Genomic DNA, 24207 nt, shown 5'->3' on the forward strand with positions numbered 1-24207 from the left:
GGACACCGCTTGTGTAGGGAAAGCCCCTGGTGGGCTGGGCCGGTTTGTTTACCTGCCGCATCTGCAGGTCCAGCCAATCGTGGCTCCCACTGGCCGCAGTTCACTGCTACAGGCCAATGGGAGCTGCTGGAAGTGGCGGCCAGTACGTCCCGCGATTGGCCAGACCTGCAGACGGGGCAGGTAAACAATCTGGCCCAGTCAGCCAGGGGCTTTCCCTACACAAGCAGCGTCTCATTTTGGGGAAACACTGATATAAAGCATAGCCACTTCACAGTATGATTTATTAATTTAATATAATCACCAGCATCCTTAATTGGCTTTTGAGGATATGTGAGAATCTCAGAATAAATTTATTCACAGATCTTGCCAATGAGTGAGCAAGGATTCCTAAATGCATTATATGCGTTACCGTTTTCCCAGTCTTTTAGAACACTAATAAAATAAAGGTTTAAATACTAATAAAATTACTTTAGATATTACTAGTTGTCAAATGCTTCCAAGTTTTTATATAATTCAGAAATGCTAGGCAAATAATCTAGGATTACAGATCTGCAGCAAACAGAATGAGTTCATTTTAAAATATTTAATTAGATAATTCATAAATCAGCAAATGAACATGCATACAAAGAAAAGTGCACCTATTTGTAATAGTCCTGAAGAGAAATAGGCATTTTCACTTCCCCAATGATTTTTATACTAATAAATGACCAGTTCTTCAACAAAAATGCTTAATTTTAAAATGATAGTTATTGAATCCTCAACTAGCATCCAGTGTGGTGGGACTACTCCTGAGAAGTTTTAAGACTCAGAGATCTTGGCAGATTTATTTTTGATTCAGATGAAATGTCAAGTAAACCATAAGGATGGAAACAGAGTTGTTCTAAGAGTAAATGTATCTAGAAGAAACTGTAAATAGAGCAGAATAAAAGATTGAGCCTTTCATTCAGTAATCCTGTGGGCCGCTGTAACAGAAACTGGAATCAGAAATTTAGTAAACACAAGCATCCTTACCAAATAAGAAGTAAACAGAATCGTCAAATGCCAAAACAGGTCACAAACAGCACAAATAAGTTTGAAGACCTCAAGTGAGACAGCTGAGGATTTATTACTCATGTGAGTAAGAGATGCAGGCTCAAGCTCTAAATTTGCAATGTAACAGGAGAATAAAAAAGGCTAATATGATTACTGGAGTAGAAAAGTATGGTATTTCTACATGGTATGGTACCTGAATGTTTTACAGAAAGATGCAATGAAGAGGGAGTTCAAAGAGTAACATACAAGATGGGGAATTATATAGCTGAGAGCAAAGACTTTAACTAGGAGTACTAGGATGAAATTAAGAGAGGAAAAATGCAGGTTCAGTATCAGGAAATTTCTGATAAACAGTATTCCTAGGAGTGTGAGATATATGACTGTGTAACATTTAGGGGGGGAAAACAGGCCCAAATGGAGTGATGGAAGGCCCATCAGTTTTGGTACTAGCTCCCCCCCATTAGTCCTTCACAAAATAAAAATAAATAAATAAATATAAGGCACCATACCCGTCCCATTCAACCCAGGGTGAAACAGAATAGTGAAATAAACCAGGAAATGGAGATGGGCATGAGCTAAAACAGTGTTTTCCAATCTTTTTTCATTTGTGGACCTCTACAAAATTTCAAATGGAAGTGAGTCCCCTTTGGAAATCTTAACAGTAGCCTGAAGACCTGCCATGGATCCGAGGACCACAGCTCATTAACCACTCTTCTATGGTAATGACAACCTTTTGTGGACCCCTTAGATATAGTCTGTGGACCACAGGGGACCACAGACCCTTGATTGAAAACCACTGAACTAAAAAAATAAATAAATCTTGTCCTGGCCCCCCCGTAACTATTTAATCTACAGATAGGGCCTAGACTGAACAATAACGCTGAATCTCAACAATCCAAAATATTTGGAGAAATATAGATATGGATCTATTTTGCAATTTTGCAGCACTTAAAACAGTGGGAGTTTTGCCACTGACTTCCTGGGAATCCACATTCAGCAGTGTGTGGCTTGGGTCCATCTCTAATATTAATATTAACTACACACTTAAAATGCTTATTTTATAAACACATCCATATATTAATACCTTCCTAAAATGGATTACTACCCTGTAGCAGCAAATTTGAAGATACTTTACCAAAGATTATGAAAATGCTTCAAAATAGTCATTAGAATATGTAAACAAAATAAGCATGCATTAAAAATAGGTAAAAATGGATTTATTCAATAGCCCCACATGTAAATATTTTAAATAGAAAATATTTGTTTACATGAGAGAATATAATAGCTCCCTTGGAACTGCCATGGTTGAATAAATAATACAGGTTTTTAAAACTGTCTAACTACTCATTTTCATATAAAGTATTTATTTATGCAACCAAGCAGAACATCTTCAAGGATCATAATTTATATACTTTAATTAGTTCTTTTTTTCTCTGTGAGTTTATTAGAGTTGCAATAAAAACTGAAAGTGAACAATAAATAATCTACTTTTAAATAATATTTAATGGATATATTCTGTCATAGGATATCACATCAAAGTTTTTACTAAGCAAAACTCTTATTCTTTTAATGTTGAAGTTTTTTTAAATTAAAATCTGTTCAAACATTAGATACCTAAAGCAAAGCACTTCCATCCTGACATTGGAAAGACAACATTTCAAATAATTCCAGTTATTTATGTAAATTTTGGGCACATTCAACAGCAAAAGGTTAATCAGACTTATGTTAGTTCACAAATAGAAGAAAACACCTCCGAAGTGTGACTTAAAATCACGAAAGTTAGGAAACTCAATGATGTTTAAAACTCAATCCCTAATTCAGACTGGTGTCACTATGCATGACAGGGGCCATGTCTAACTGTAGGGTGCTGTTCCATAATCCAGTGAGGGATGGCTCTAGAAAGGTGCTAATTATCCTCACCGCCTATTTTCTCCAAGAAGAATTAAGGGCACTCAGCAGTTCACATGGTCTGACCTTGTATTTATTCTATGATACCCCTGTTCCCTGTATCTCTCTTTCCCATTCATCCCTCCTCCTGGAACCATGGACATCCTTCAGCTGTTGCACAATGTGGATCCCAAATGCTAATTCTAGCTGGAGTCTCCAAAGGAGCGGTTACTTAACTTGTGCAGTCACTGGAGTGCCTCAAGATGTGCCCCGCTGTGGAGTGTGCCATTTTAGGTACACCTGTGCTCCTGCACCTTTGAAACTTTTGGTAGCAGTGCCTGGTCAGCATGCACATGCCCACACGACAGCCTCGTCTCCCGTACCGAGGCTATATAGGACTGCATGAGTGAACCACCCTCGGTTTCTACTCTACTGCAAAGCCCATAGAGGCAGCTCCAAAGCAGAGGGGAGCCTATGGAGTGTTCCTGAATAGCTTAGTTCTGTCCAAGTAAAAGGCTAACACCCTCTCAACATCTAGCGTACAAGATGACGACTCCTGTGTAGACTGCTGCGGATTAAGGGAAAAAAATGAAGAAGGTGAATACTTTGCATAATGTGAAATTCAGAAGACACCTTGGGTAAAAACCTTTGGATGGGTTCATAAAGATACCTTCTCCTTAGAGAACAAATTAAAAGGAGGGTCTGTCATTAGAGCCCCCTGTCATAAACAGATAGTTAAGGGTTAAAGTCTCTTTTACCTGTAAAGGGTTAACAAGCTCAGTAACCTGAGGAACACCTGACCAGAGGACCAATCAAGGGACAGGATTTTTTTTGGTCTTCTCAGTATATCAGCAAACAGCCAGCTACACATTTGCAAATGAAAAGTTTTGTTTCTTTTTATTCAGTCGTGAATAGAAAGGGTAGGAATTTGTGAACCAAGCAATACAGTTCACTAACTGCAGCGGGGTGTGGCCAGCACCAGAAAGCACAAAGACATGAGTACCAGTCAAACAGCTGACCACAAAAAAGTACACTCTCTCTGTATTACCAGGATGCAAAAATACAGGGTCTAACTTATAAAAACTGGAGAGACTTCCCCCTCCCTCCTCCTCAGAATAATCAGTAACAGCAACAGAAATAAAGAATTTCCTTCAGCAAACACACAATTGCAAATGTAGAAATCAAATTATAAGACTAATTCGCCTTTCTAATACTCACTATACTGGATAGTAGGAAATACTCCAGGAGAACTTGGAGACATGTCTGGCCTCTCTTAGATCCAAAGAGAGCACACAGAGCAAACAAGGAACACAGACAAAGCCTTCCCTCCACAGAGATTTGAAATTATCTGTCCCTTGATTGGTCCTCTGGTCAGGTGTTCCTCAGGTTACTGAGCTTGTTAACCCTTTACAGGTAAAAGAGACTTTAACCCTTAACTATCTGTTTATGACACCCCCCTATCCCCAATCCTTCGCGCAGCAGTGATCACCACCAAAAAGGCCATCTTCAAAGACAGAGGTAGCAGCGAGAACATAGCTAGTGGCTCAAAGGTCTGTTTCATTAGATCGTTAAGAACAAGGCTGAGATCCCAAAGTTGTATAGTAGCTCTAATTTGCAGAAGAAGTTTGGTAAGTCTTTTTTAGGAATCTTGCTGTGGTTGGATGAATGCATATAAAAACTTCTACTGGCATGTGGAAAGATATTATTGCTGCTAAATGAACCTTGACGGAATTCACAGAAAGGCTGATTTTTTCAATTCCAACAGATAATCCAAGATTGAGGAAAGAGACGACTGGACAGGAGAAAGATGGCACCAGTTACACCAAATATTATATTTTCTCCATTTCTGAAGATAAATATGCCTTGTAAATTCCTTTCTGTTATTTAAAAGTGCCTTTTGTACTTCCGATGACAAGACAGTCTCTAGTCCCGAGAACTAAGGAGGAACCAAGCTTGAAGTTGTAGAACATTCAGATTGGGGTTAAGTGTCTGACCCTAGATCCTGGGATAACAGTCCAGGTTCGATCAGGAGCTACATGAAGGGTGACAGATGAGTTTGATGACATAAGGAAACCAAACTTGTCTTGGCTAAGTTGGTGCAAACAAAATGACTTAGGCTTGATCCAGTTTGATCTTGATAAGGACCTTTAAATGCAATAAAGATGGAGGATATGCATAAAAATACCATAAAAAATGTTTCCTTGAGAATGGGAATTGAGATTGACTTCTAAAAATACCCAAGCTAGGAATATTTTGTTGAGGACTTGAGAGATCATCTCCCTTCATAGTTTAGGAAGAAATGTCTGCCGAGGTTATCCACCACAGTGTTTTGTATACCCAGGAGGGAAGAAGTCACAATGGCTATCTGATGGGCTATGCACCAAATTCAAAGTTTTATTGCTTTGATGTAGAGTGAGGGAGTGTGTGCCTCATCCCAACGATTGATATAATACATGTACGCTGTGTGATCCATCATGATCTTGATGGAGTTGTTTTGAGTAGGGGAAGAAAATGGAAGCAACATTTCCAACCGATTGATGTACAAGCACTCTTCTTGTTGTGACAATTTGCCTTGGACTCTGTGAGGACACAAACATGCTCCTCTTGCCAATAGGGTAGCATCTAATATTAACATGGCTGTAGGGGGATTCTGATTGAACAGGATTCCTGCACAAAGAAGGATTCATCCATCAGATGAGTGAGCATAGGACCTGGCTAGGTCCAGATACCTGCTTGTTCAGTTTATGTTTGTTTGGAACATAATCTGTAATGAGCCACTCCTGGTAAAATTGAAGATACAACCTGGTGTTGACAAAAATGCAAGCTGCCATGTGCCCAGCAGTTACAGACATATCCTTGCTAGAACTTGAGGGCTGAATTGCAGTCTTTGGATAAGGTTCTTCAGTTCAAAGAGCCAGACGATAGGGAGATAAATTTCTGCCTGTTGCTGAATCCAGGAATGTTTCTAGAAAGAGAATTTAGTGCATAGAGGTCAAGGTCAATCTCTCAAGCTTTATCTGAAGGCCTAGACTTCAGAATAATGAAGTTATTTGAACTGTCAACCATTCCTCCTGCTATGGTTGAGAAGCCAGTTATTGAGGTAGAGACACACAAAGTTATTCCTAAATGACAAAGGTAGGCAGCTATGACTGCCATGATTTCTGAGAAAATCCATCAGAAGGATGACAGGCTGAAGTGTAGGCATTTGTACTGGTAATGATTGTGATTGAATATGAAATGAAGAAATCTTCTATGAGAAAGATAAATCACAATGTGGAAGTAGGCATCTTTGAGGTCAAGGTTTACAAACCAGTCTCCTAATTCCAGGAAGGGGATTATAGCTGCTAGGGACACCATCCTGAATTTCAGATATCTGACATGCTTGTTCAGTTTTCTGAGGCTTCCAACCCCTATTTTTCTTGGGTATCAGAAAATATCTTGAACAGAACCCTTTTCCCCTGTGTTGAAGGAGGACTGGTTCTATGGTTCCTGGACTTCGGAGCAATGAGATCTCATGTGGCAGCAATTGATCATGAGTAGGGTCCCTGAAGAGGGATGAGGAAAGAGGTTGGAAGGGCAGGGGAGAGGTAAATTGGATAATCTAACCTGAAATAATGGTCTCCAGTAGCCATATTTCTGAAGTTATAGCCCCCCATGCTAGTTTAACTAGAAAGGGGCTGTCTCATGCAGCTGATAAAAACCTTGTCACTGAGTGGTCTGGCTTCTCAACTAAACCATCAGAACTGACATTTGGACAATGTTGAAGGCTGGGATGAAGTAGTCTAGATAGTTGCAGGCTTTTTCTTTGAAAACCTCAACCTCTTAGCTGGTGGTTCCAGTGGCCTACAGAAGGCAGAAGATTGAGCAGGGCAGGATGTTTGTATTGATGAGACCTGCACTAAACTAAATTTTATTTGCAAGTGTTTGTATCCCTAATGACCTATGTGTTGCTCTAGAGAACTTTAGATTAGTAAGCGAGTTGTCTGTGGAATCTGCGAAAAGCTTTTGGCCACTGAAACGTATATATAAAGGTAATAATTGGAGATATACCAATCTCCTAGAACTGGAAGGGACCTTGAAAGGTCATCAAGTCCAGCCCCCTGCCTTCACTAGCAGGACCAATTTTTGCCCCTTAAGGATTGAACTCACAACCCTGGGTTTAGTGGGCCAATGCTCAAACCACTGAGCTATCCCTCCTCCCAATATGCCATAGTTTATTGTGCCTTCCACAGAAACCCAAACAACTGAAGCTAGAAAGCTTGCCTCATCAACTAACGCAGTGAAAACAGACCTCACTGCAGTATCCACCACATCAAGTGACACCTGCAGTGAAGTTTTTGCTAAGAGCTGACCTCCTTAATTATGGCACTGAACGGTTCTCGATGTTCTTGTGGTAAATGATCAATAAAACGTTAATCTTCTTGTAGTTCAGGTAGTCATATTTTGACATTATTTCCTGGTAGTTAGCTATCATGAACTGAAGTGTTGCTAATGAATAGCTCTTACAACCAAAAAGATACTGCTGTTTCTCATCCTTATTATCAGAGGGGCTTCTGGGGTATGTTGCTTGCACCTTTCATTGACTGTGTACATGATTAGACAATTTGGTGCTGGATGGGAAAATAAAAACTCAGAATCCCTGCCTGGGATGTAGGTTGTTTTTTTTAATACAGCCCTCTTACAGGTGCGGGGGCCTGTTGCTAGCATTTGCCAGATAGACTTGGCTGGCTCAAAGAGAGCTACTTTAACTGGCAGTGGAACCTGTGCTTAGGTTGAGTTGTGTAATATGTCCAGGAGCTTGAGACAGCAATCCTGGACTTCTTCCTGGGGAATCTGAAGACTGTCAGTGACCTGCTTTATGGCAGTGGTGGCATGTCTATCTCTTCAAGTGATGATGACAAAATGTTCGTCTGTCCTTGCATCTTGCTCCTCAACGTCTCCACTGGCTCAGAGCAGGACGATACAGGGGAACAACTGAGCTGAGGTCCTTCAAAATTGCTAGTGGTGCATTGCCACTGGGCAATAAGGCCAAGGAGGGAGATCATAAGGCATCAGGGGAAGTATTCAACTCTGGTCATCTCTAGTGTTGGAAGGCAGGGATCTTTGTTGAATCTGCAATAGGGAATAAAGTCTCCTGGAATAAGTTGGAAACCTTGAACAGAAAGTTTAGCATCTGAGTCTGAATTAGGATGCTCCTCTACACATTGTGTCAGAGGTGACAACCCCTCTTCATGGATAGTCAAAGATGGAGAAGAGGTAGGTAGGCCTCGTGGAAACACTACCAGTCATTGACCCAGACAGTCTCAATACTGAGAAATATCTGGAGGTTGCAAGGCTCAGGCTCATTGAATACTATAAGTTCTTTTGGGTCCCAGAATTCCTATGGTACCAGAAGCACAACAGAACTTGGTACAGGTCTGAGGGGGGTCAAGGATTCCATTGAAGCCTGTTTCTTCGTAGCAGTAGTCTTTAGTACCTAGCCCTTTACCACTGAGGCATGGGACTTAGTTGAAATTTTAGACCTTGTCTACAATACAGGGGAAAATTGACTTAAGGTATGCTATTGCAGCTACGTGAATAGCGTAGCTGAAGTTGACATAGCTTAGGTTGACTTACTGCAGTATCTTCATTGCACTGTGTCAACAGGAGACTCTCTCCAGTCAACTTACCTTACTCTTCTCGGGAAGCTGGAGTACCAGAGTCGACCTGAGAGCACTCTGACGATGATTTAGCAGATCTAGTGAAGACCCGCTAAATCAATATCCACTGCATCAATTGCAGCAGCAGCGATCTCTCAATAGTGTGCTTCATGGTACCCAGGGTACACAGAGCCTCACTAGCACTCCTCTAGGGGTTGTGGTCTCCTGTGACAGGATCTTCTTTGATGAGGAACTCTCTGTTCTGTTTCTCTTATCCCTTTCCTTACTACTTTGCGAGGGGAGCTTGCAGTACCAGTGGCACGATTATCGGTACATCACTCCTAGAAAGTGTTGGAGACTGGTGTTTCCATGCTGTCTTCCCCTTGGAAGCTCATGGTGACCGTGATCTTGAAAATGACAGGGCACTGGCAGAAGTCAGTCCCTGAACAGGGGGGTTCTCTGTACCTGGGTCCAAAGCTGGTCTTAATGCTTACTCCATCATTAATATCTATACTTAATTTCCCAGTTTTTATGGGATCTTCCCTTAAAAGAAGAGCAGATCTTACAATTGCTGGGAATGTGAGAGGCTTCCAAACAATGAATACACTAGAAGTGCCTGTCTCTAACAGGGAATGTCTCTCAGCAAGAAAAGCACCCTTTAAAGCCCAGGCAGCCTAGCATCCAGAACAGAAGACAATTTGTTCAAGCCACTCAATCAAGGAAAAAGGAAACCGAAAAAAGGGGGGGGGATGGGGTTTCAAAGAAAAAAAAAAGAACAAGGGGAACAAAAGTTGTAACAACTATACGGAATGAAACCTACTACTTCTGAGAACTAAAACTATCAAGATAAAATGCTACCACAAAAAAACATAACAAACAGGCACATACTAGACTTTGTCTCTAGCCCAAAACAGTTGAAAAGCAACTGAGGGTGCCCACGCTGTCCTATATAGCCTTGTGTGGTGCATGCATGTGCTGAACAGGTAGTGCTAACAAAAATCTCAGATCAAAGGTGCATGCATGCCTAAAGTAGAGCACTCACAGGGACACTCTTCAAAGAAGAACAGCAGGTATTCTCATGAGTATGAAGTAAATGCTGATTTTATTTGTCTTCTTTTGTTGTAGCACAAGTTATACAGTAGTGGACACCTAGAAAACCATCAATCTGCCTTATGTTACCTTTTGTATTGCATATATTTTGACAAGTTCTTTGATAAACTAATGCATGTTGAAAATATAGAGTCCAATACTCTTCCAGAGGGCTGTCTCTAATTGGTCACAAGCCCAGACAGGCTGCAAAAAGATAATTCTGGAGTTTTTCCATACAAATGTTGTCCAGCTTCTGTCTACTCTCCTCTCTATAACCCATCCCAAATGTCAGAGAGACAGCTGTTGTGGGATAGGGAGTGGGAAAGTGGGAGTAACATCTGAGCTAAAAGGAAAATCTTAAGGTTTTTAGTGTCCTACTGTAGGCAGTTAATGTCTCTTGTATGCCTGTCATTGTTCTTTCTGAGTATGCAGAGTTAAATCAGTTTAATTTTGTTAAACTATGGCTACACTAAGACAAAATATATATAAAAAAATATCCAAACTAAGGCCCTGAAAATGGTCCCCTACAGACAGACCCCTGCACCCAGAGGGTTGCCCTCATTGACTTTAATGGGACTTTACATGGATTCTAGGAGTTTGCCCACATACAGAGCCAGTTGTAGGATCATCCTCAATATCTTGAAATATTTGCATAAGTATTTTGTCACCAGTAATTCTGATGCCTATATTGAGTATTCTGAAATGCCAGTGAAGGGGGAAAAAAGTCAGTGTTTGCCACCTCACCACCTAGACATGGGGATGGAAGAAGAGATTTGATATTTGAGTTCTTGGTTTAAACCTAGGGTACAAGATCTGCAGAAATAGCATGGAGAAATGTTTAGCTCCTGAATCACAGATGGTTTTGTCGCAGTTGTTGAAAAAGTATACTCCCCATTCCAATACTGACAGAAGAATCAGCTACTTATCTGAATAAAGCCTTAATGTAGCAATTGAATATGAGCACTAAACAAGGGTTTGTTTGTTTTCTAAAATGAGAGTTTAATATCTATTTCAAATACCCTTACTAACATTAGTGACTATTCTAAAATACATTAGCTGGGACAATAAGAAAGAAAGAAATAGCAATTATTTTAAGTCTATTAAATGTCACTTTTGAACCATAAGGTACCTAAGAAAAGGTGTCTTGTAGTTAAAAAATAGTTACTCTAACCATGTATAAAGGAAACACAATGGAATCAAATTGCCTTGCCTAGATAGATATCCATCTTCCAGAATCTAAATGAAAACCTTTAAATTCTCACCACTTTTGAGTATAAATTCAAAAGATTCAAATGCACAAAGCTCTGCCCTTTATGTTTTTATATCCACTTCCTAACTACTGGTAGGTCTTAGTGATAAAAGCAAGACTACCATCACTGCATGCTTCCCTAGAGAACAACTTTAACACTGTTAGCTACTTTCAGAACCACTTTGACTGCTTTTGTGCAAAACCACTAATTTTCTCAGTACATCAAGGTTTAGAAGCTTGGTGCCATTACTTTAATGAAAACTCCCACAACAATATCGACATCAGAAATCGAGCTGCAGCCTCTCAAATAAAGTAGGATTCATGTGTATGCAGTATGACCTTCCTCTAACTGATAAATACAACCACTGTTGCTTCTTAAATCTGACAAAATCTGGTTACACTTGTAACAATCAAACTTGTCATAACAGAGTTTATCTTTATAGAAAATGATTGTTCCTAAGTGCTTGTTACAACACAGTCAGCACTTGTCAAAGATGTGCTAAAATACCCAATGGAAAACACAGTTGTCCTGAATCTTCCACACCATATTGTAACAAAAAATAATGACTACAGACAAGTCTCACTATAAATATACACACTATAGATCTATTGTGCTTGTACTCTACATGCTGCTGCAAGTGTAGATATAGCCTGTGTGTGAACAATAATAATGAAAAATATTGGCAGGTGGTTTTGAAAAGTATTTGTCTAAAGTGGCCTTTATAGTTTTAACTGGCAGATTTTAAAGTAATTTTAATAATTGAATTGTTCGTATGAACAGTAGGAATCCCCAATATAGACAAGGACCAACAGAATAATTAAATATAAATACTGCCCAGACCTTATCTTCCCTTAGAGCTAAATGACCTGATTTCTAGATAGTAAAATCTCTGTTCCCCTTCAGGGGAGTAACCTCATCTCACTTTAAAGTGCTAAGCCTAACTAGAACCAGCTGTACCTAAGAGGCTGCCAGCTGGGATTGAATTCCTGAAACAACTCTAAACCAATTCTGGCATCAACAGGACTGGATCTCCTAAAGGGGCCATATAAAGACTTGTATCCCATAGCAGCAATATGAGGGTGTAGGAACCAAACTAGCCAGCCCTTTCTTGACAGGGCCTTTAACAGTCCTTTTTGTCTAAAAAGTCCCCCTTTCCCTCTTCACAATCCCTCTTCTCCATCAATTCCCAGAACTCTTTCTAGGCAACAAATGGTCTTTTTCCCTCTGTTCTCTTCCTCTCCTTCTACTAAACTCAGTCTCCTGTGTCAATTTTATCACTTCACCCTCTTTAATATCACCAAATGTCTTTCCTCACTAACCCCAGTACAATCATTCTTGTCCGTATGCTGTTACCTGTCACCTTGGTTACTCTTACCCTATCTTGTTTAGCTATCCTGCCTTTCAACTCTCTCCCTTCCTATCTAACTGAAATCCAGCTACCGAAGTGGTCTCTCTCCTCCTCCAATTTAGCCTTACTATTTTCTTCCTCTAGTCACTTTGATCGTTAGCTTCCTGTCTTAGTATATCAAATTCAAGCTTTTCGTTTTCACATAAGAACCTACACAACCTTCCCCCACCTCTGTTGCCATTTTCTCTTACTGTTTGCCTGCAGACTCTTCCTTATCATGTCTTCATACCTTCAAACAGGGAATGTCTCTCATACTGTCCCTTAAAAAACAAACAAAAATAGTCCATCTTGTGCTAGATATCAGGGAACTTCACATTTTAAATTAAATTGTCAGTAGCAATTAGCAATGATCCAACATTGCAGTTCATTTTAAATTTTTGTTTATTAGAGAATGACAGGTAGATTGCTATGCTAGACAAACTAGCAAGCTAGATCATCTGACACTAGTTCCAGAGAATCTGCTTAAGTGTGTAATTAGGGATAGCATAGTACAATAGTTAGGTAAGGTATCTCCTTGGGTCAAACCAACGTGTTTTCTCTAAAATAAAACTAGAACTGTCAAACATGTTAGAAATTTAAACACAAACACACACACACACACGACTTTTTGCCAACCAGAGAATATTTGGTTGGATTTTTGGGTAGAGAGATAACAAAGGAAAATAGCCAAGGGTAAGTAGTCAACTGCCAAAAAAATAAGCAATAGTTAAAATGATAACAAACATATTTATAATAAAACACTAAGATATGATGGTGATGAATACTATAGAAAAATCAAGAGATGAAAGACAGGTAGATAACTGCCTCTCTGCGTTACTAATTTAATAGCATGTGTTGAAGAGAGATCAGTCTCAGTACTGGAATCAGAGTTATTTAATAGTGGGAAGGAAGAAACAGACATTTGCTGAGATTTTCCAGTGACAAAAAAATGTTTATGGTTAATAAGAACTACAGAGGATTGAGAAATTCTAGATGAATTTACATGTATCTGGTGCCTAAGCAAAACCATGGGAAATGTAATTTAATTTGGATAAAAATGCATATTCAAACAAGTAATCAAAATGTTCATGTATACAAATGGGGGCTCTGAATTTACAAGTTGCTCTGAGAAAAAAGTCTAAGGAGCCAATGTAGATAGCTCAGTGCTCATTGAGCAACAGCAGTTAAAATAAATAGAATGGTTGGGAACATTAGAAGGTACCAAATACACCTCTACCTCGATATAATACTGTCCTCGGGAGCCAAATTTTTTTTACCACATTATAGGTGAAACTGTGTTATATCGAACTTGATTTGATCCGCCGGAGCATGCAGCCCCCCCCGAGCGCTGCTTTACTGCGTTGTATCCGAATTTGTGTTATATCATGTGGCATTATATCAGAATAGCGATGTAGTACTAAAATCATGATGGCATTATAGAGAACAATAGTAAACCCATACAAGTACTATATCCAGTTTTGGCTGCCTTACTTGCAGAAAGCTATAAGAGATTGATAAGCCCTGAAGAAGGAGAACTAAAATGGTTAGACATATAATGGAATTTAGCTATGAATATAAATTGAAAAAAAAAAGGATTATTTGTTCTTAAAAGGAGAAGTTAGAGAACGACTTGATTGAAACCTTTGATGATAGTATGATTGCAATGGAAGCTAATTTTTCATCTAGTTATGTAATATGAAACATATTTAGGATAAATACAAAAAACCCATCTCTGAGGCATGAGATATTGGTTACCACCAAAGAGAGGATACCAAACTAGACAGACTAATGGACTGATTCAGTATGTAATTTGTCTGTTCCTTAACTTGCATCTTGAAAACAAAACAGTTTAACTTATTAAAATACTAAAGAATATAATTTCATGCAATGTCTCAAACTGCCCAGCCAAAGCAAACAGGGGGGAAAAAAAAATCTCAGATTAAGGAAGAATTGTGTGACTTTTCCCTCTTATGCCTCTCCCACACTACATTTATTAGTGACATAGCAGAGCCAACAAAAATACAAAATTAACAAGCTGCCCTATCCACATGACTATATCTTTAACATAGTGCTCACTGGTTGCATTGACACAAGTACATCAAGGAGAACTAAAACTGGCTGCCAAAGCAACCTACTCATCCTGCTGAAACCCAGTTGTCAGTGGCCTTCATTGTGTGACCCTGTCAAAGGAACGACACCTCAGTACTTCATCACTACACGTACTGAGAAGAGAGTGAGAAGGAAAAAGAGGATACGTGGTACCTGTGCTCCATGCAGCTAGTGGACAACAGGATTATTCTGCTATCCCAGGCATTCCCTAATGTTATAGTCCTGCCATTAGTGTATTCATGAGATTGCCAGGGCCCTTAGTGCCGCTGTTCTGCACTCCCAGATATTTTGGCAACCATTTTCCAGCATCAGTCCTGAATGCCCCCAGTTGGTTGCCAAGGCAATTGGTATATAGGGCACTCCTCTAGAAATCTCTGAGATTTTGAGATTAAGTGGAGTGGAACACACCTTTTGCATTAGTATCTCCGCCCTTTGACACAGCAAAGGAAAGTCATATCAAACAGACAAGATGCTCCATACATAATATGACTGCTAAAAAGTGCACAGTCAAGCAGTTTAGTTCCAAAATTTACTCTTCGTTTACTAAAACAAAATTTTATAAAATATATATTAATACAAATAGTATTAGATATAGTTATAGCTCAAATTTTAGGTGTATATGCTTGTGTGTATATAAATTATATATGTATACACACACAAACATACACATACAAGCATATACACACACATACATAATTTGATTAGTCCATTTGTTTCACTTCATGGTTTTAAAAACTTTCCCATGCAACATTTGAAGAACAAACTTTCCAGTACTGGGCTACTGCATGAGACTCAAAAGTGAAACAAACTGATTAGACAATTATCAACTAGTCAAATTTTATTTTAAGCTCACTCTTTCCTGTTAGTGAATTATATAGGTTTGTGGTCTACATTTAAGGTGGAGCTCCACTACTACTGTATGTTCTAATTAAGTTTTATTCACACAGAAAGCTACAGTAACTTAGTGAAAGAAAATATTTCTAAACATGCACAATTCTATTGTCAAAGGATAATGAGAAATTAGAGATGAAGGTCTGGACCAGTAGCATGGCGGGGGAGACTGTTTCCAGGCACAAGCCATCCTACTGCAGTGATGTATATCTATCTCCAGGCCAGTATTTCTGAGTTCCTGTGGCATGATGTGCTGTTTCCACAGTCAACACAATGTTGTTCTCTCTTTGGGACGGGTCCTGGGGTAGATTTTCTATTTTTGCTGTTGTAGAGCTCTTTCCAAAGGGGATTCCTTACTGTGCCATTTTGAAACTCCTGTCTTTGCGGTAGACTTCCTAACATTAGCATCTACATCTAAGCCAAGGATGCCTTGAGGACATGAGAATCATCACTGCAATTTCTGCCCTAGTCTCCAGTGCTAGGTCTGACTACTGCTACTGGAAGAGACAACATATTTCAATAGCAATTCTTGTAACATTTTAAAAAAGCAACACATTTCAGGAAAGCTCTTATCAGAGGAGAGCTATATTCTATTCATACCCACCCAGTTTAGCACTTGTCCTCCCACTGCACAATTTACAGATCACTCTAGAGATATTGGTAATCCTTCTTTGTGTGGTAACAGTCACATAGATACAATGTTACAAATTCATTGCCCAAGACAAAAAGACTGCCCTCCATGCAGAGGAGCAACCCAATAAGGGTGGGATTTCTGCTTCAGTGGTAGTGCGTATTTGATTATGAAGTTACATATTTTGCTCAGAAGCTACAGATAAATCATTGTAATGACAAGAACTTTTCCCTGAAGGTAGCTCCTAATTTGCACACAGCTGTACTGTAAGGGCTTCTTCCCTAAGATAGAAAATTGTAAATTTCTCCTTGGAGACTGAATGATATCTTGTCAGTGATAAGGAGTTTTGTCTTTGAGGCAGCCATCAGCTATAAGCAACACTACATAGTTATATTGCTTCAAAGCAATACTGAGATCCATGGGCACCAAGAATTATCCTGAAGATACAGTCAACCTTAGGTTGCAAGGCTATAGTAAAGGACATTGTAGTAAATGACATGAATCCTGCTTTATAGTAATTTATCATTCTTGAGGTTTTAAATATCAATGCACTCTTACCCTTATGAATGCCGCTTGAAGGCCATAGCGTGCTTTAAACATGCAGAAATTACAGACCATTTAAGATGCAGATTTTACAGTAATAACAAACACAATGCCGACATTTGGCAACTAAAATGCTAGGAATCTTATTTTTGAGGTTACACCTTTAAAGAAAAAGAGGTGTAACACTATAAATTGTACACTGGAAACAAAGCTATAAGGATCTAAATATAGGCCACTTGTAATATGAGGAAATCTACCCTCATACATGACATACACAATCATAAAAATTTCCCAATAACATTCATTGATTTTAATAGTCTTATCCCAGGACGAGTCAGGCACATTATATTTAAACTAGATTAAATGATCATCTCATGTATCTGTGAATCCCATCATGCAGACACAGTAATCTCAACTGTAATTCTTTAGGCAAGACTCAACTTTGCAAAAAATGAAAGTATGAGAACATCATTTTGAGTTTCATGTACTAAAAGGCCTTCAAAGGGCTTCAAAATCCTCATCCCACAACATTGTAGAATTATTCCCTGCTTTCTCATTTATAATGCCAGTGGTCTCAAAATTGAACAAGCCGTTGTGTGTGAATTTTTGTACATGAGTTCTCTATGTTTCTGCCTCTCTCTCTCATTTTCTCCATCTTCTTAGACACCACTTAGTAAGCAATCACAAATGGTGTGTGTGTTTGTGCATAAATATATCTGAGTGATGCACAAGGACTTTACAATCCTACAATTTTAACAGCAGTCTCACATGCCAAATTGACTATTTGTGGGGCTGGAAAGCGAGATGTAAAAAAGTCTATGTTGAAACTTCATTAGTGTGTCGCCCAGATCAGGTAGACAGATTCATACTAACTTCAAGCTAGCAGGCAAAAAAAAGCAGTGTGGATGTTACAGAATGGATGGCGGCATGGGCAAGCCACCCAAGTCCAAGCAGGAAATAATGGCCAATAACTGTTTTTTAAAAATCTTCAGATATATCCTGCTCACAAGATTTCAGTGAGTTTTAACAATGCAGGAAGTTTGAAGCCTTGTTTCATCACTGAGATCATTAGGGACTTAAATGGTCTGACACTGAATGCTAAATTTCCTAAAGACATATTTTTTATTCATTCTACTTCAAACTTTGGATGTACCTGTAAATTCTCCAAAAAACAAAAAAAACCCAAACAACAACAAAAAACCCATTCTGTGCTAAAATAGTCAGTGTTGTATTTTGAGGAGGATGAGAAGGCCTTGAACACAATTTGATTAAAAAATGTTTCCTATATTAGATGTGGTCACAGGCTTTATTTAAATTGGTTGAAGTCTTCACCCTCCCTTTGCTAACCCATGCTAGACACCAATTATTTTTATTGTCCTAGCTACACAAAAGGAATTATTGACAGCCTTCAAATTCCATGTCCATTGTTTCTAGTACTACACAATACTGGTATTGTGCAGTGTTAAGGCATACACAGATATTATTTTAGAGATATGTTGATTGTAAAGTCCTTATTCCTGCACATTAGTAGACTACAGGGCCCAAGCTATTTCTGTCCCCCCAAGTGTTCATGGCTCCCTCTCGCCAAGGTCTGAGTGTTTAATCATATTTGCCATCAACAGCTAATTCCCATTAGTCAGAAAAGACTCAAGGTTAGGCCAGCCACCTTAGCTACCCATTTAAGTACAAAAACTAGTGAAAAGGAAATGTACTGTATATACTCAATCATAAGCCGGTTCATTTAAAAGCCGACCCCCCCCCCCCAAGATGGATAAGTAAAAATGAAAAGTTTTTATAACTCGTTCATAAGTCGACCCTATAATTCAGGAGTCAGCAAACTTTGGCTCCCGGGCCATCAGGATAAGCCGCTGCTGGGCCAAGTTGGTCCGCAGGCATGGAGATAAACCTAAGTAAGCAAAGTGTCCTGGTGCACCAGCTGCTTACCTTGATGGGCCGGGACAGCAACTAGTGGGGAATTTTTTTTGTGGGGAGAAGCTGGGAGTCAGGGAAGTAACCCCTGTGACCACCCCTAGCCCGCATGACCCCACCCCTAGCCCACGACTCCCACACTCTCCCCATCCCTTCCCACCTTATCTGCGGAGGGCCAGGGGAGCAGGTCTCTGGCCTGGCTGGAGCTGTCCTGCAAGCTGGGCAGCGCAGCCGCAACCAGCCTGCTCCGGTGGGCCAGACCGGGCGGCGTGGCCACAGCGTGTTCCAGCAGGCTGGGCTGGGCAGCACGGCCGCAACATGCTCTCGTGGGCTGGGCGGTGCGGCCACAACTTGCTATGTGGGGCGGAGCCAACCGGCACACAGCTGCAGCCTGCCACCCCGGAGCAGCAGCTGCTTCAGAGGCTGGGGGTAGAGCAGCGTGGCCAGAAGCCGAGAGACTCTGACCCTGCCTCTTCCCTTCTGGCTCTGCTAGCTGTGCTGCCTCTCCTAGCTCCCTCTATTGGTGGGGAGAGGCTATGTCCCACCTCTCCCTCTCTATACCCGTTCATAAGCTGACCCCCTTCTCTGGTGCTTCCTTTTTTTACTAAAAAAATTCATCTTATGAATTAGTATATACGGTATATTATGAATTGTCAGGCTGAACAGATAGTGATCAACAGTTTGGTGTCTAGTTGGCAGCCAGTATCAAGTGGAGTACCCCAGGGGTTGGTGCTGGGGCCGGTTTTGTTCAACATTTTTATTAAATGATCTGGATGATGGGATGGATTGTAGCCTCAGCAAGTTCGCAGATGACACTAAGCTGGGGGGAGAAGTAGATAAGCAGGAGGGTAGGGATAGGGTCCAGAGTGACCTAGACAATTGGAGTATTGGGCTAAAAGAAATTGGATGAGGTTCAACAAGGACAAGTGCAGAGTCCTGCACTTAGGATGGAAGAATCCCATGCACCGCTACAGGCTGGGGACCAACTGGCTAAGCAGCAGTTCTGCACAAAAGGACCTGGGGATTACAGTGGATGAGAACCTGGATATGAGTCAGCAGTGTGCTCTTGTTGCCAAGAAGGCTAACGGCATATTGGGCTGCATTAGTAGGACAGCAGATCAAGGGAAGTGATTATTCCTATTTATTCGGCACTGGTGAGGCCAAATCTGGAGTAGTGTGTCCAGTTTTGGGCCCCCCACTACAGAAAGGATGTGGACAAATTGGAGAGAGTCCAGCGGAGGGCAAAAACAATGATTAGGGGGCTGGGGCACATGACTTATGAGGAAAGGCTGAGGGAACTGGGCTTGTTTAGTCTGCAGAAGAGAAGAGTGAGAGGGATTTGATAGCAGCCTTCAACTACCTGAAGGGGGTTCCAAAGAGGATGGATCTTGGTTGTTCTCAGTGGTGGCAGATGACAGAACAAGGAGCAATGCTCTCAAGTTGCAGTGGGGGAGGTCTAGCGAGGATATTAAGAAACACTATTTCAGTAGGAAGGTGGTGAAGCACTGGAATGGGTTACCTAGGAAGGTGGTGGAATCTCCATCCTTAGAGGTTTTTAAGGCTCGGCTTGACAAAGCCCTGGCAGGGATGATTTAGTTGGTGTTAGTCCCGCTTTGAGCAGGGTGCTGGACTAGATTACCTCCTGAGGTCTCTTCCAGCCCTAATCTTCTATGAATCTCACATCCCTGTTTATTAACAATACACATAAAATGGATAGGTTTTGTTATTCCTTAGGGTGAGATGCTGCTATAGAACTGAAAAAAAACTGGTGAGAAGAGAAAACTAATTTAATACCAGGCTTTGTGATATTTTCATTAAAGTGTTGTAAACTGACAGTTTTTCCCCCAGTCCTCACCAAAAATCATACAAACTCTGGGAATGTAGAAGCATGTCTATTTCAAAAATATCCTATCGTTGATTTGTAACTCTTGGCAACAGTTTTAAACCCAGGAGGTTATATCTTTCCCAACACCTCCTCTAATATGTGTCAGGGTACACCACCTTTTGTGAATAAAACAACATTTACTCTCTCTAATAAATATCTTTTCTTGTTCAAAGTGTTTCTAGCCTTCCCTATCTTCAAGCAGGTAAATATAGTATCCTGCCCAAATGCCTGTGAACTGACTGCTCAACCCTCTGGAGCAAACTGTTGAAGCTATTATTACCTGCAAGTAGTTAAACTGATTTACTCTGACGGAGAAGAAAAATCTGCAGCAACAAGAAGCATTTTCAAATCTAGGCTAATGAAGTCTCTGCTGATAACAGGTATATTTTGTTAGGGTTTTTACATGCAGCTCTTACTGAGAAACAAAAATACTTATTCTAAAATTTTCTTGTTTGTTACTGTGCACCCTAACACATATTGTGAGGAAAAATCAGACTGTAGTACAGTACAATGAACACTTCTATGCATTTATGATGGATGATAATAGGATATTTAAGGTACATAAAATTTCCTGTTCCCATTGTGCTAACATCGCTAGAAGCTTAGTCTATTTTTAGGGAAATGAAAATAAAATATATACACAATGTATTTAGCCAGCAGGTGTGATAGAATGAGAACAGACAAATTATTGCCTTTTGTTGATAAGAGCAATACAATCTTGTCAAGAACATTCATTTTATGACTTCCTAAATTGGATCACTCTGCAGAATAATCTAGTTTGTCCACATTATTTGGATTTCAATCTAAAATATCCCAGGACCAAGTAGAGTGTCAGGCCAAAATTCTGGGCAACTGTGACAAATATTTAAAAACAAAACACCATAAATACTATAAAACATAAGTAATTCCAAAAAGCAACATTTCTCATTCCCCACAACCTAACATCTGAAATTCTTACCACTCAGAATAAAAATCCCACTCTCAACTGCCTCAGCCCTTCGTTTAGATGCTACCAAATACTGGCCTTAGTCATTTAATGTCCCAATTTAAACAAATTCTATGCTTTTTTTTTCCTGTCTGAAAAGATAGGAATCCCTCAAGATCAAATGTATCCCTCTTTGGTGTAGCACTTAATGCTAAAGATTGGATAAATCATTTAAGCACTTTTGAGAACGACTTTGCATGTATATAAAATGGGAGTACCAACCCTACTACAAAAGGATGATATGAGGTCTTAAATGTTTTTAAATGTACATTGAGATCCTCAGAAGAAAGATGCTACTTATTTTATTTACATTTGGCCTGAAAGGTCCCACATTAGGATAACTCTTTAGGCTTCTCACCAGTGCTCGATAATATTAGTTCATAAGTTTGCTAAAGAAGCTCAAAGATCATAGCACCAGTACCAGCTGGCACATGGTTGGGACCGTAAATACAGCCGTGTGTTGTATTATTTCTGGACTACTGAACTAGTACCATACTAGAGAATAAATCTCTATGCAGTATAATAAAAAATGTATCTTACAGATACTGTAACAAATCGTAAGAATGTCATGAACTGTACAGAGTACCTGCTTTGCAAATCCCTTGGTAATCTAAACATTGACAATGATATAAGGATATCTTATTTTCAGAACAACTAGTGGTTTTTAATTTACAAGAGCTGAAAACCTTGATACTATAAACTAGTTTTATTTAAATAAGTTCCTATATCAGGCCAATCACTATAGCGTCTGCGAGACATTTGAGAGCGAATACTGAGATGTAATTCTGACCCACTGTGCCAAAACTGCCTTCATTAGTTCTTTTTTTTAAAATAGAAGTTAAGATTGCAGAAGAATGGCAGCACTTTTATTCTCTTAACAGAGTTGCAATATGTCCTGTTAGAAAGTGACAGCATTATATTTACATTGATTGCCCTGTTGTAACACTTCCTGGAAGATGGAGAGAACAAAACCCACTCTTCCTAAGATCCTTAGCTCCAAAGACCAAAGCCTGTATTGTACTCCAAAGGAGAAGTTCAATAACTGTTAGGTGATAGACAAAAGATATGTATTATCTCCAATAAGACATTTTTGCATCAACTATCAGACAGTGTTTGACAAAAGCTTTCAATCTTTCTGATTTTGAGACATCATTTAACTTTTTTGGACGTACTATAAGTCATCTGGGTACAGTATAATTTTAGAAATTACCAAATTTGCTAATTATTGTAGCACATATTAAAACAGACTATAAAATTTCAAATTGGTATGAATAAATGTCTCAGTATTATGAGCTGAAAAGTGGCTCATGCAGAACATTTTAGAGATGATGAAGTAATAATGCATTAAGCTGTAAAGAAAATAACCAAGCAAAGTGAATTGGGATGGTTATTACCAATTGCCTTAAAACCATCTGCTCGATATGCACTAATAAAAGAATGACAAACAAGATATAAATACTGTGACAGACTGACGATATCCTGTAATATCCTGAACAAACCTTACAGACTTAAGATAAACTTTACTGGATTAAGTTAAACCTTATTGAATTAAAGGTTAATACCTTTGGGGTACATTATATTAAAATGCAATTGTATCTGTTTTATTATATCATTGTGTGCAACTTCTCTAATAGGGAGGGGGATGCTAATAGAATTCCTCCATTTCCAGCCCTTTCACGCCATGCTCCTGGAGAGCTCCACATATACTAGTTCAAACTGGATTCTCCAGCGACCAACAGACAAAGAAGTGTTTTTTGGATGAACAGACCAGTTTTAAACTAGCTTGTGGTCTTCTTCCTGATTCAGCAAATGAATAGGTCCACTGGTCCATGCGGGTCTCACTCCTTATTGTAGGGTTGGAAGGCCTACTGAGGCCCCATAAGACTGAGTGCTTGTTCTGAGCTGAAGCTGTAACCTCAAGGAATTCCATTAGGTGGGGTGTTAAAGGACTGCTCCTCCCAGAATTCATGTTAGGGTGTTCTCTGATGTAGATAAGCTTATTGGCATGTGTGTATGTTCTTTTATTGTTAACTGTCATGGGGAAAGTGTGCCCCCGTTCTCTCTTGGGGTGGGGGCGGGGTCATTACTTCCCAGTGGTCGTGCCCTCAAGACCACCCTCTGTCTTGGGGTGGTGAGGACTAATAGTACAAGTAACTATGATCACTCTCTCTCTCTCTCTCTCAAGGTTATGTGGCCCAATGGCCAGAGTCAGGGAGACGGCCCCTTCCGACAGGGCAATGGGGCCGAATGGCCTGAATCAAAATGGCTTTCCGGTTCAGCCAGGGTGCAACGCCAAGTGTTCAGAGTCAGTATGGCCACCTGGCGCAGCTAGGCAGTATGGCCTAGCAGCAAGAGTCAGTGGGGCTGTCCGCTCTCAGGGCTGCTCTCAGAGCTGCATGGCCCAATGGACAGAGTCAATAGGATTGCCCTCTCTCAGGGCTGTGTGGCCTAGTGGTCAGATTCAGTAGGGCTATCCTCTCTCAGGGCTGCGTGGCCTACTGGCTGGCATCAGTATAGAGGCTCCCTCTGTGGGGGCTGCATGGCTTATTGGCCAGTCAGTATGACTTCCCAGTTCGATAGGGCTGTATGACCTAGCAGTCAGAGGCCCTAACATTAGCCGAGTGCTCCACCATTGGGTCATCAGGGAATCCCACTGAAACACTCGGACCTCATTTGGGCGGGCGATACCACTCGCTCACCACCCTGGGTCACTTCCTACCGTGTTTCCCAAAGCCACAGTCCATGGGGCATTGGGGTCTCTGGGCTCCTCAGAACAGATGATTCCCTGGGACTCTGCAGGCCATGCCAATAAGCTTATCAATCTGACCCAGGATCTCCAGCTCCCACAGGCAAGGACTGGGAGGGCTCTTCAGCTGGAGCCTCACCCCAAGGTCCTTCCCCTCCAGTGGTCAGCCCTGAATGAGCTGAGCTGCTCCCTTTTATACCTAAT

The 24207-nt window shown here is 40.3% G+C and overlaps 1 protein-coding gene across 11 annotated transcripts in view; it reads right to left on the reverse strand.

Annotated features, from left to right (window-relative positions):
* PCDH15 (protocadherin related 15) overlaps positions 1 to 24207 on the reverse strand; it is a 790091-nt gene that overhangs the window by 670407 nt on the left and 95477 nt on the right. For all 11 annotated transcript variants that reach the window (XM_039547294.1, XM_039547276.1, XM_039547275.1 and 8 more), the window contains one exon: positions 12497 to 12565. The gene's annotated coding sequence lies outside the window, so the exon portion shown is untranslated. The remainder of the gene's footprint in view (positions 1 to 12496; positions 12566 to 24207) is intronic.

This window comes from Mauremys reevesii, linkage group 7, assembly GCF_016161935.1.
Source record: "Mauremys reevesii isolate NIE-2019 linkage group 7, ASM1616193v1, whole genome shotgun sequence".
NCBI classification, from domain to species: domain Eukaryota; kingdom Metazoa; phylum Chordata; order Testudines; family Geoemydidae; genus Mauremys; species Mauremys reevesii.